Source organism: Pinus tabuliformis, chromosome 2_2 (genome assembly GCF_031772625.1).
Source record: "Pinus tabuliformis cultivar Carrire ecotype Pingquan chromosome 2_2, CPIR1, whole genome shotgun sequence".
Classification (NCBI taxonomy): domain Eukaryota; kingdom Viridiplantae; phylum Streptophyta; class Pinopsida; order Pinales; family Pinaceae; genus Pinus; species Pinus tabuliformis.
The window spans coordinates 1,137,213,820-1,137,226,543 of record NC_142300.1 but is presented as its reverse complement, the minus strand read 5'-3'; positions in this window follow the sequence as shown (position 1 = coordinate 1,137,226,543).

The following is a 12,724-nucleotide window of genomic DNA, read 5'->3' as shown; positions in this document are numbered from 1 at the left end:
GTTAATGACATAGGCAGATTACAACAAGAAGATCAAGGAAGTGGCCAAAGAACGGGTAATCACTTCATCCATGAAGGGCATGCCAACAAGCAAAGTGTTGTACCAAACGTTTGAAAACTTGTTTTACCTCTAGCATGAGGTAAAACACCTGTTTATTAATAGGCCCACTTTTGCCAAATATACAGAGGTAGATGAGATATACAGAAAAATGATCAATATCCAATTACCAAATGAAGAAAGATGGGGAAAATCTATATAATTTACTGTAGTAAAAGGATAGTAAATTATAAATCTATAGTAAAATGCGAAACATCAAGGTAAAAGGATATTGATAGGTCAGCAGGGTTAAAGTGTATCAAATGAAAGAGTATCAGGTGAAAGGTTAAAGTAAAACAGAACATCTAGCATGAAGACCAAACATCCAAGTAACATAAAGGACAAAAGATCAAAGAGAAAATCCAACATAACCTTAATAATAGGGACAACAAGAAGCAGTTCAATAGCTGTCCCTAACTTCTTGCAAGAAGATATTTCTTTTTTCCTAGATTAGTTCTGAAAGAAGTTTCAGATGTTTTGTAATTCCTTTCGTATAAATACTTCAAAATTCGAAGTATTAGGGTGGATTATTTTACATTTGTAGATTTGTTTTGATCTTGAACCTAAGGGTGATTGTACCATTTTTAACTCAACGAACTGGAGGAAGTAATAAAAGCATTTCACTACAGGATTCATGAGATGATCCATTTGCAGTGAAGTACTTTATTTGTGTGATTTTCTTACCCTCTTATGTGTTTCATAATCTTAAATGTGTTCTAAATTTGAATGAATTAACTAGAAATATCACTCCGAATTTGTTTAATTACACTCTGTTTTGCACAATTACTCATTTTCATGTTTTCCTCTGATACCCGGATTTGAGAACCCTTAATTGCTCTCCCATCCTGGTTGACTTCTTTCATTCCTTACAAATTCCGGCCTAAGGAATCCTTAATTGCTTCCTGTATCCAATTTGAAACCATTCCACCATTTAGGCTTTGAGATCTGTAGTAACTCATCTATCTTGCCCTGTAGACACTATTTTTAGAACTAAATCCAGTCTTGTTTGTCTGACATTAGACTCCATAGTCCAATAGTAGAAGCAAACCTCTTTTCATCTAAGTAAAGTGATCCCACCACCCAATTTCAAAACAAAACCCAAGTGCAAGCAATAACTAGCCTAAAATCATCTTAACTAAAACAAAGTTAAATTATAAAGAGAGAGCCCTCTCTATGCATCAGGAAGGCTAGGTCCAGATCTCCAAAAGTGGTTTGTGGTTACCTTTGACTTTCTTTCTTCATTAACTTCAAATTAAATATGAGAGTGATAACATTTCTAGCGACCATACTGGGGACTTCGATCCTCAATCTCATAAAACTTTAAGGAAACCTTAAATTTAATCTTCAACCCCTTAAGGTCATTTTTTGAAAGTTAAACATGAAATTTTTTCATAAAAATAGTTATAAAAGTTAAAATTTTGGCTCCTAAGAAGATTCATTATACCAGGTAAACCTAGATACAAACCCTGCAACTATCATTGATGACCCAGAGAGAATTTTAAGACAACCCAAAACAACAGAAACTCAAGCCAGTAGTAGCAAGATAGTTAGAGCCAATTCACTCCCTGAGGAGTTGTCAACTTTAGAGGACATCCCTTTTGATTTGTCATTTGACCTCTCATTATTTAGAAGTAAATCTGAGAATGCAATCCATGAAACAGTCTTAGACCTTGAGTTTGTTCAACTCATTGAATAAAAAAGGATTATTCATTCAGATTTAGATAAATTTGTCATTGAGACTTTTGATAAGACAGAAGCTTGGGCCTCTAAATTGATAAGTAATATGGGTGATTCTTACCTTCAATAGTCTGTTGAAATGACTGCCCTTACTACTGCCACCCCTCAATTTTTTGCACAAACTTCACTTGCTACCCCTTCTTTTAGCACAACCTCACCAATTGTATATACCACTATCCAATCACCTAAACCAGTTAGTAATCAACCATCCTCATCATCATCTAGTTCACCTCCATCAGTGTCAAGTCCTTCCTCAAGTACCAACACTTTACCCGCTAGTCAAGCCAAGATCACATCAATGGCAAACCAATATGCACCTCTTGTTTTACCTGCGCAACTCCATGCCATGCCCCCAGATTATGAGAGTAAAATCTTCTTGTTTGATGCTACTAGTCACTACACTGCCCAGCAACATGTAAACAAGATGTCTGACTTATCTGAGTTGCATGAGATAGATGAAGCAGATGTCTAAATAAGGTTGTTTGCCCAAACTTTAACTTGCGATGTCAAGAAATGGTTCAAAGCTTTTCCTGCCAACCATATTGCAAACTTAGCCAATTTTCATAGGTTATTCATTGATAGATGGGAGAGAAAGAAAAACCCATTACAAATACTTTCTGAATATGAAAACATTAGAAGAGCTCCTAATGAGTCAGTTCAAGACTATCGCACTAGGTTCAATAATATCTACAATGCAATTCCAGCCAATATTAAGCCTTTACCTGACCTAGAATTAATTAAGTTCCCTGATGGTTTTGACGTTGAGATGTCATACCAGCTAAGGGAATGAAACCCTAAAACACTTGAACAAATGCAAAGAAATTCTATTAGTGTAGAGGCCAACCTATTAGCTAAGAAAGCACGAATGAGAAATGAAAAGAAAGTTGTATTTAAAGAGGAAGCTTCAACTTCAGATGGAAAAGTGGATATTTTAGCTAAGAGTTTAGAAAGAATAATGGATAGGTTAGAAAACATGGAGAGGAAAAATCAATGGGAGAATCAACAACAACAACCCCCAATAAGAAACCCCAATTTTAGGAAGAACCCTAATGCTGCAAAGAATTTTACACTAGATCAACAGATTAGGCCCCCTTTCCAAGAGTACTATGTTGACGATTCATAAAACCAAGAAGGAGGGGATGATACCCAGATTAACTTACTGGAATCCAAAGAAGAAGACATTGTTTTTCTTACTCAAGAAGAACAGGAGTTATATATGATGCAGTAGTTGTAGTTAGAATCTGGTGAATCCTTTGATTTTAAATAGGGATATGAGTCAACTATATATGAGGTACACAAACAATATAGCTTGAGAACTAAAAATAATAACGAGACTCCCATTAAAAGATCCATCCAAACCTAGACTAAGATAATAAAAGAAGCTCCAATTAACAAAGTGTTACAAATCCTCCCTGGGGAAACACCAGAGACTTCAACCCCTAAAATTGTAGATATAACCTCCACTGGAACCCAAACACAGACAATTACTGAAAACACTCAAAATAAAAGAAATCAAGGCAAAATAGTAGAAACACATACTGAAATGCCTAGTACTGAGAAAAATAATAAGGACACACAAACTACACATGTTAAGGAAGATGTAAATCAAACAAACAAACCTCAACTCCCTTTCAACATCAAAGTTGAGATAGAAAAATTAAAGATATCAGTTCCCTTGACCGAACTAGTAAAGAATGAATCTTATAGGTCACAGATAACCGAAACTTTAAACATAGGAGAGGGAGAGGATTGTGTTAATTTGAATGATGATCAAGCTGGATTATTGTTTGGCCCTGATTCCAATGGTATTCATTAGCAAGGGGGAGTTCCTCCTTTTTACATTATCCTAAACATTCATGATAAAATATTGCATAACTCTATGTTGGACTCAGGGGCATCCCACAATTTGATGCCAAAGGCAATAATGGAAAGACTGAACCTAGACATAACCAAGCCATATAAGGATTTGTTTTCTTTTGACTCCAGCCAAGTTAAATGCCTTGGTCTGATCAAGGAATTATGTGTGGCTCTTGTCCAGTGCCCTGCAAAGAGTATTCTGATGGACATTGTATTTGTAGACATCCCACCGAAATATGGAATGTTGTTATCTCGCTCATGCAGAGAAAAATTGTAGGGATCCTTGCAGTTGGATATGTCTTATGCCACCATATCTGTTTTTGTCCAACCAAGAAATCTATATAGAGAGACCTTGATGAAATACATGGCCAGTAGTGAGGAAAACCACAAAACTTTCCCATATACTCCATGCATTTAGATATGGAATCTTTTATCTTGTACAATGCAGAAAATGATAATAAGGAAATCACAGCTAAAGATCTGAAATACAGAACAGCTGACAGTGAGAACATATTTCACGAGTCACTTTGGCATCTAAACTTTGATGGGTCTTTCAATAGGTTAGGGGCCGGTGCAGGAGTGTGGATCCATAATATGGAGAGTAATCATGTTGAAAGACATGCTTTCAGATTGAACTTCAAGTGTACCAATAAAATGGCCGAATATGAAGCCCTAGTTATAGGGTCACAATTGGTTAGGAAATTGGGAGCCAAAATAGTTTCGATCATGGGAGACTCAGAGCTTATTATTAAATAGATTAATGGGGAATACTCCGTGAAAAACCCTACGCTGGGTCAATATAGGGATATTGTTCTAGATTTGATCAAAGACCTCCTAGAAACAAACTTTGCTACCATTCCTAGAAAACAAAACATGCAGGCCCACAGTTTGGCCACTTTTGCTAGTACTTGTAAATTGCCATTTCAACCCAACCATTAGTACACTACATAAGTCAGACATAGGCCTGTCATACTAGACAACCTGAAGTATTGGTAGATTTTCTCCCAAGATTCTCAGATTTACGATTTCATGAACAATGAAGGTGAATTTCATAATTGTAAGATAGATATTGACTGTACAATAGACAATAATATAGAAAGTAGAATAGATGTAAATATTTTAGATGTAGCTAAACCATCTAAAATTACTAGAGTAGAAATAGATAGTTTAGAGAATGTAGAGATTGAAGAAATAATGAATGATGATCCTGAGATTCTTAATCTGAAAAATATTTTTTTGCCTAAGGGATTGGTCCCTTTAGAAGTTTTGCTTGACTCTAATGAAGTAGCTAGGAAACCCAAAATGGAACCTCTGAGAGCTGACATAGAAGAGGTTAACATAGGAACTGAGGATAAACCAAAACTCATTAAAATATCAAAAAAATTACCTCCATAGGAAAAGGTTAAATACATCAATATGTTTAAAGAGTTTCAAGAGGTATTTGCCTCAAGTTATGAAGAGTTAAAATATTATGACACCAACATGATCCAACACAAAATACCTCTAAAAGAATATCATAAACCTTTCAAACAGAAAATTAGGAGAATAAACCTAGTTCTCATGCCCTTTATTGAGAAGGAAGTTAAAATAATATTTGATGCCCAAATAATAGCCCCCATTAGATACTCAAAGTGGATTTCAAAATTAGTTGCTACTAGGAAAAAGACTGGTGAAATTAGACTTTGTGTAGATTTTAGAAATTTAAACAAGATCTCACTAAAAGAAAACTATCCTCTACCAAAAATGGACCATATATTGCAGAGGGTAGTAGGCTTATCCTAGATTTCACTGTTAGATGGATTCTCTGGGTATAACCAGATCTTAGTTCAACCTGAGGACCAAGCTAAAACTGCATTTGCTACCCCATGGGGTACCTCCATGTATTTGAAGATGCCCTTTAGATTAATGAATGCAGGTGCCACATTCCAAAGAGCTATGGATATAGCTTTTTCCAAGGAGATCCATGATTTCCTAGTAGTATACCAAGATGACATCACAGTCTTCTCTAAATATGAAAATGAACAACTAGACTGCCTGAGAAGAGTATTCATTAAATGTAGAAAATTTGGGATTTCTTAAAATCAAAAAAAGACACTCTTTGGTCTGGAAGAGGGAAAACTGTTGGGACATATCATATCTAAAGATGGGATTAGAATAGATCCTACTAGAATAGAGGCCATTGTGACCATTACCCATCCTAGAAACATTAGAGAGTTACAGTCATTTCTAGGTAAGATAAACTTCCTTAGTAGGTTCATTTCAAATCTAGAAGAACTGATTAGAGAATTAAATAACATGCTAAGAAAGGACTTAGCACTTAAATGGACAGTGGAGGCCAAAGAATCCTTTGAAGCCGTCAAGGAAGCCTTAACCAAGACTCAAGTCATAATAAATCATGATTTTAACAAGGATTTTATAATTTTTTCTTTTGCTTCAAAACACACCATTGCAGCAGCCTTGTTGCAAAAGAACAACCAAGGATATGAACAACCAATTGCATTTTTTAGTAAATCCTTAAGAGATGCCACACTCAAATACAATATTATGGAAAAACAAGCATTAGCTTTAGTAAAGGCTATCAAAGACTTCAGAGTATACATTCTTTATTCTCACATTATTCTTATGTTCCAAATTCTGTAGTTAAGGACATTTTGACACAAAATGGGCCTGAAGGGAAAAGAAGCAAGTGGATTTCCACTATATTCGAATATGACATAGAGATAAAGACAACTAAGCTGATCAAAGGCCAAGGTTTAGCCAAACTGTTAGGACCTTGATATAAACTTCATTATTGCCCTTGATTATTAGGGAGAGATGGCGACTCCACCGATTAGTGAACTTTTTACTTATTCACCCTTGTATGTAGATATTATATTTGTATTACAAAATTTACAAGCTCCTCCTGGTTTGTCAAGAACTAAATCTAGAGTTTTAAAGATGAATTCATTAAAGTATTGTATCATAGATAATGCATTGTTTTGAAAAGAAAATAGTGGTATTCTTTTGAATTGTTTACTCAAAAATGAAGCTGATAAAATCATGCAAGAGTTTCATGCAAGGGATTGTGGAGGACACTTGTACTGGAAGACTACTGCTGACAAAATCCTTAGGGTTGGTTTCTACTGGCCCACATTGTTTACAGATATTAAGAAACATGTGACCTCTTGTCATAAATTCCAAATATTTGAGGGGAAGAGAAAACTTTTACCCTTGCCTCTTAAACCAATGTCCAATGAAATGCCATTTCAACAATGGGGGTTAGACTTCAATGGAGAAATACACCCAGCCTCCTCAGCTTAGCACACATGGACTTTGATAGCCACTAACTATTTTACGAAATGGATAGAGGCCATGCATTCTAGGCAAGCCACAAACATTGTCATAATCTCCTTCCTAGAGAGTAATATCCCGTCAAGATTTGGATGTCCCCAGAAGCTCATTACTGATAATGTTGCTGCCTTTAAATCCAAGAGAATGATATAACAAGTACCACATCACCCTTGGCCATTCCATATCCTATTACCCTCAAGGTAACGGAATTGCAGAGTCATCTAACAAAATCCTGGTCAATATCATTAAGAAATTGCTGGAAGATAACAAAAATACATGGAACAAGAAGTTAGTCAATTCCTTATGGTAAGATAGACTGGCTACTAAGAAGTCCATTGGAACATCACCCTATCAGCTAGTTTATGGGATGGGTATAGTTTTCCCATCATCCTTGGGAGCTCCAGTGATGAAGATCATCCAAGAATTACAGGTGGAACCAAATGATATTCAGAGAAGAATAAATCAAAACATACACCTACATCAGACCAGAGAGGAAGTATATGTAAAATCACAGGTAATCCAGGACAAAATCAAGAAAGTCTTTGATAAAAGGACTAAAGCAGATGACTTTTATATAAGAGATAAAGTCATTAAGTGGGATTCAAGGAGAGAAGACAAAGGAATGCATGGAATTTTTATTTTTTTTGGCAAGGGCCTTATGTAATTTATGGTTATAGGGGCAACAATGCCTTTTTCTTGAGAGAAATAGATGGATCATATCTACTAGGAGGACCTGTTAATGTAGGATGCTGAAGCATTATTTTTCCACTAACTCATAATAGTTCACTTTACTTTGCATCATTGTACATAACATTGTAGAGTGTAGATTCGATTAAATGGTAATCCTTTGAAGTTGAAGCCTGCAGAGAAGGCCCTGAGCTTTGAAGGATTCAGTGTCATAAGTAACAATAAAGCATAATCACAAAAGTACAGTTTACAAGGTAACTTCAGTCACAATTAAAAGGCGATTGATCTTTAGATTTCTTGACATTTCACCAGGAAATTCCATCCCCATGTGGACCAACTGTCAGAGTCCTATAGTGATAGGATTCATAATTTTGAATTGGTTGAGGTTAAGTCTTATAATACTGTACATATCTTTGCTTTCTACAAATGTTTTCCATCTTAAAATTAAAAAATGTAAAGAGGGTATGTCCTAAAAGAAATATCAAAGGACAAATAGAATAAGAAAAAAATTATGAACCCTAAACAAAAACAGATCATGAAAGTGTGCAAGTCCAAGTGCCACTACTGTTTACTTTACTATCTTAAATAATGGTTGTGTGAAGCTTGTCATACATGCCACAACCCATGATAGTCAAATTGTTTAATCTTGACTACTCCATGATTTGAATTTCATGTTTATTTTTAGAGAACAAAAATTTGACCAAACAGTTTAATCTTGGCAGATTAGTAGATAGGTAGAGAAATAAAAGGAGCTCATTAGTTTAATCTAAGCCCTTGGAAGATATAAGGTTAGAAGTAGATAGTTTGTTTCATAAAAGAAAAAAGGAAAGAAAAGCGTTTTCTAGCTGAAGTGCACCCAATAAAGTGAAGAAAAAATGTTAGGGTAAGTAGAAGAAAGGTTGCAAAAATACAAGCTATTTGAGGCCTAAGCACATTTATCATTTTTAATCACGTGTTTAAGTGTTTAGGAGCAATTGTGAAAGAAAAAGGATGCTTTTAAGTTGATTTTCCTAACTTCCCCCCATTGCATTTCACCACCCACTATATACATACTAATTTCCCTTTTACCCCTTCATGGCTTGTGAAGGTACCATTTCCCTTCATTTTGACTCCTACCCCTTGGTTTCACACATTCCCTAGCCAATTTACCTTCTAAATTCATCCCCCTTCCCAAAAATCCCTTTCCCCTAGTGTGAAACCCTTTTCCCCTTGGAAAAATCACTTTCCCTTTGATTAATTCCCCTAAAAACCCCAAAACACTCATAAAAACCCTTTGTCCTAAGTTTAAACCCCACCCCACCAACCCCCCCCCCCCCCCCCCCCCCCGCTTCATTAAATTCTGCTATAATATCATTTTCCGATAAAACCTTGGCCCCACTTCATAAACCCGCATTGCAGTTAAACCCACAGTTAATCATTGGTTAATTACAACTTAAGTGTAATTAATTCCATGGGCCCCGCTAACTTCTGCCCCCATTCCCCGTCGCGCTACTCTGCCACGCGATGACCATTGGATCGTCCACCCCCAAATCCTATGGCCCTCGCCCATATCGTTCCCGGTCATCTCCCAAACTTTACCGACCTGAGAGCATGCAATATGGGCGGAATTGCTCGGGTCCCATTGGATTAAGTGGCAGCACCGCACTAAGTCACGAGCTCTTGGGAAAATACTACCCAACCCCCATAAGCAGTGTGATATCTCCGAAATACCACCTCCTCGCCATATAGCAAAACCATCACTATTCATAAAAATAATTCCCTGCCAATTTCTAACCACTCTTGATTAAAATCCCACATACCCCATTTGCACCCTTTTTTGCTCATTTGCACTGCGACAACCTCCAAAGCATCCCTATGCCTCCCTAGCTTCTACAACCAGTTGTCAACCACCGAGTACCGTCTGAGAAACCACCGACACCCAATTCGGCCATTCACAGCACACCTGAAGCCACAAAAACCTCTGCAATCACCATTCAAAGACCAGTTTGCAGCCCCAACCATAAATTCTAGGTATTTCGACATAAAACCAAAACATCCCCTCAGTTTAAAACGTACAGTAAAATTCATGAAATAATTGATTGAATTCCGTTAAATTTAGAGTATTCACTCTCCAAAAATTGAAAACACTATCCTGTAAACTACTAATACCCTATCCTTGTACAAAATTTTCCAAGACTCCATTTTCACAAGTTGTATAAGCCTAATTCCCTTATATTATCACACATATGGCTGCCCCAACCTCTTTGGATGTCAAGCCGATCACAACCCCTCACCTCGACATTGACCATTTGGCCCTGGCAAACAAGGATTTCCAAATTAAAGACACAACCACCCCAGGCCACATTCTGAGAATTTAATGCTGGGCCAAGGATAGGTTCTTGAACCATGTTGATGATATCAACCTTTCGGAATCCAATTTTTCCAAGTATACATTCCCATAAGTTCACCCATTCCTAGACATAGTACATTTGTCATGCCTGTTATGTTCCAAGCCATAGGGCTATTGAGGCACCAAACCATGAGATATTATTCACCATTACTACTGAATCCATCAACTAGACTCTGAAAACCTAACCTAGCTCTAATATGACTCCTTTGTCCATTGGAAACCTGTTGGACGTATACATCACATTGGATCAAGTCAAAATCAAACAAATATTCTAGAATTTCATCATTGAGGAGAGACATACTCCTAAATATAGTCCAACCTATGCTGCCACTATTTTTTCAGAGACTAGTAGGAGAATAATCACAATGCTCTCATGCATCCTAGGATTCACATCAAATGAGCATGTGGATGAGGTCATCATGGCCTTCTTATCCATTTTCACTCCAGACAAGCCTCCTGTTGTCATGTATGATTATGCCCAGTACATTGCAGACAGAATGCATGAACATTTCACTAGATTGCCCACTGAAAGAGTCTTCAAATAATCTTTAGTGTTGTTTCATATGTTCTTGTATTACCAGATAGAGAAGTTCCCTTTAAGGATCTAGAAATTGGACACCAAAGGAAAGGAGAGATCAGTCATCTATTGGACACCCTTGGTACACAAGTTTTCCACCTCATTCACCTACAAATACTTTATAGACTCTTTTGTATACCTAGTTATGAACATTCTCACTTCTAAGACTCAGCTTAGAATTAGCCCAGAGATCAAGAGAGTACTACAATTGGCCTAGAACAACAAGGTGGGAGATTGGTACTGGTAACAAAACCACACTGAGATCAGGATTTATGGCTATGAGTTATCCCCCTACAAGTTTCCCAAATACCTCCCTATGAGGATATTTGCTCTTGAGTACTTCAGGAAAATCATTAGCTCTGATGAGATAAACTTCCTAGCTTATAGGAAGAAAACCTAGTTCAAAGTGAATAACCAAATTGGCCCATTTATTTGCAACAACAGAGAAGTTGGACCAGAGGCCGACAAGTTACTTCAACTAATGAAATTCAAAAATAGTTTCATCTGACACTATAACCCTCATGGGGTCATAAACAAGCTCACACTCAAGGTCAAGTTGGTAGCCTACATCAATCACCCAAGGTCTGACCTTAAGCAGTTTGCTAACCAGGATGAGTGGGTGGAGAACACCTTGATTGACATGGACAACACTGTTGTGGATATAGAGAATACACTTATTGATTTGGAGAGACAATTTGATCACAACTCTTTCCTGCAGGTTCCAAAACAAGGAGGACCAATGAACATTCCTCCTGTCATACAGACTTCAGTAAATGAGGAGAAGAATCCTAAGAGGAGCAAGGATGAGGCATCTAGCTTTGCCATGGAGACTACTGATGAGTTGATGGAACCAAGCAAGAGGCCCAAATTGAATCCTATCTTTGAATAGGAGGATAACATTGCATCAGAAGAAATAATTGACACTGAGGAAATGGGATAGAAAGGTAAAGAACCAGCTGCATCAGGGAAAACACAGCAGCCCTCAACATCCAACACACACTTGGTAGATAGACAATTGAGTATGGAGATTTCTTCCTATGTAAGGCCAACTAACAAGGAAAAGGACATCAAAGAAATATTTAAAGAAATCAGAATGAGGCATGAGAGACTGAAGGCAGAGACATATGCCCAATATCTCAAACTCACTCTGCCAAACCAGACTAGACTTGTTGGCTTGTTGGGGCCTGACCCAGGTTCAGAGGTGATTTAGCCAAACAAATCCTAGTACTATTGGCCCTTTCGGTAACAGTCTGCAGAGTGCAGATTGAGGTCTCACCCGAAGTACTATGGGAGGGTGCTAGAACTAGGTTTCCACACCCTGGAAATGTCTTATGAGTTCAAGTAGTCTACAGTTTGACCCTGCACACATATTGCTACACGCACTTTCCCGTACCTTACAGCCTAAGATGTTGCCTTTGCGCAACCCTACTCAAGGGCCGAATGCTATTATTACCCCAGTCCTTACTGATATTCCAATGTTAGTTTATTATCTTAGTCTACTTGCCTGATTTAAGTTATACTTAAAAATATACACCATTCATACAGTTGCACGCGAAAAATAGATAGTATATTTTCAATTTATATCAAACATGCAATAACCCAAGAATAGATACACGGAATTTAGATAAAAATTATCTTTATTATTCTCTTCCTTGGTTAAAAACTCGACTCCGCCCTGCGCACTCAGCTGCAGGGATCCAGGCACTCAACTACGGACTACTAGGCCTCTGTGCACTCAGCTGCAAATCCTTTTCCTTCCTTACGACCCAAGACACCCTTAGACACTTAGACTCTTGCTCCTCGCTTCTACTTTTCTCTACTTAGTTATATTTTACACTTAGAGCCTCGCTCTATTTATACAATCCCATGGTTCAGAGACCATGGGTAGGCCGATATTACATTACAAAACTAGGGCAAACAACCCTGTGACTCTATCATACATTTCGCACTCCGTGCCCGCAATTCGCGGAGTCTTTACAACAATATCGGGTCAAAACTTGGGCTTTGAGCCCCAAAACATGCCTTGGGGGGATTCCGTACCCAACAAGATT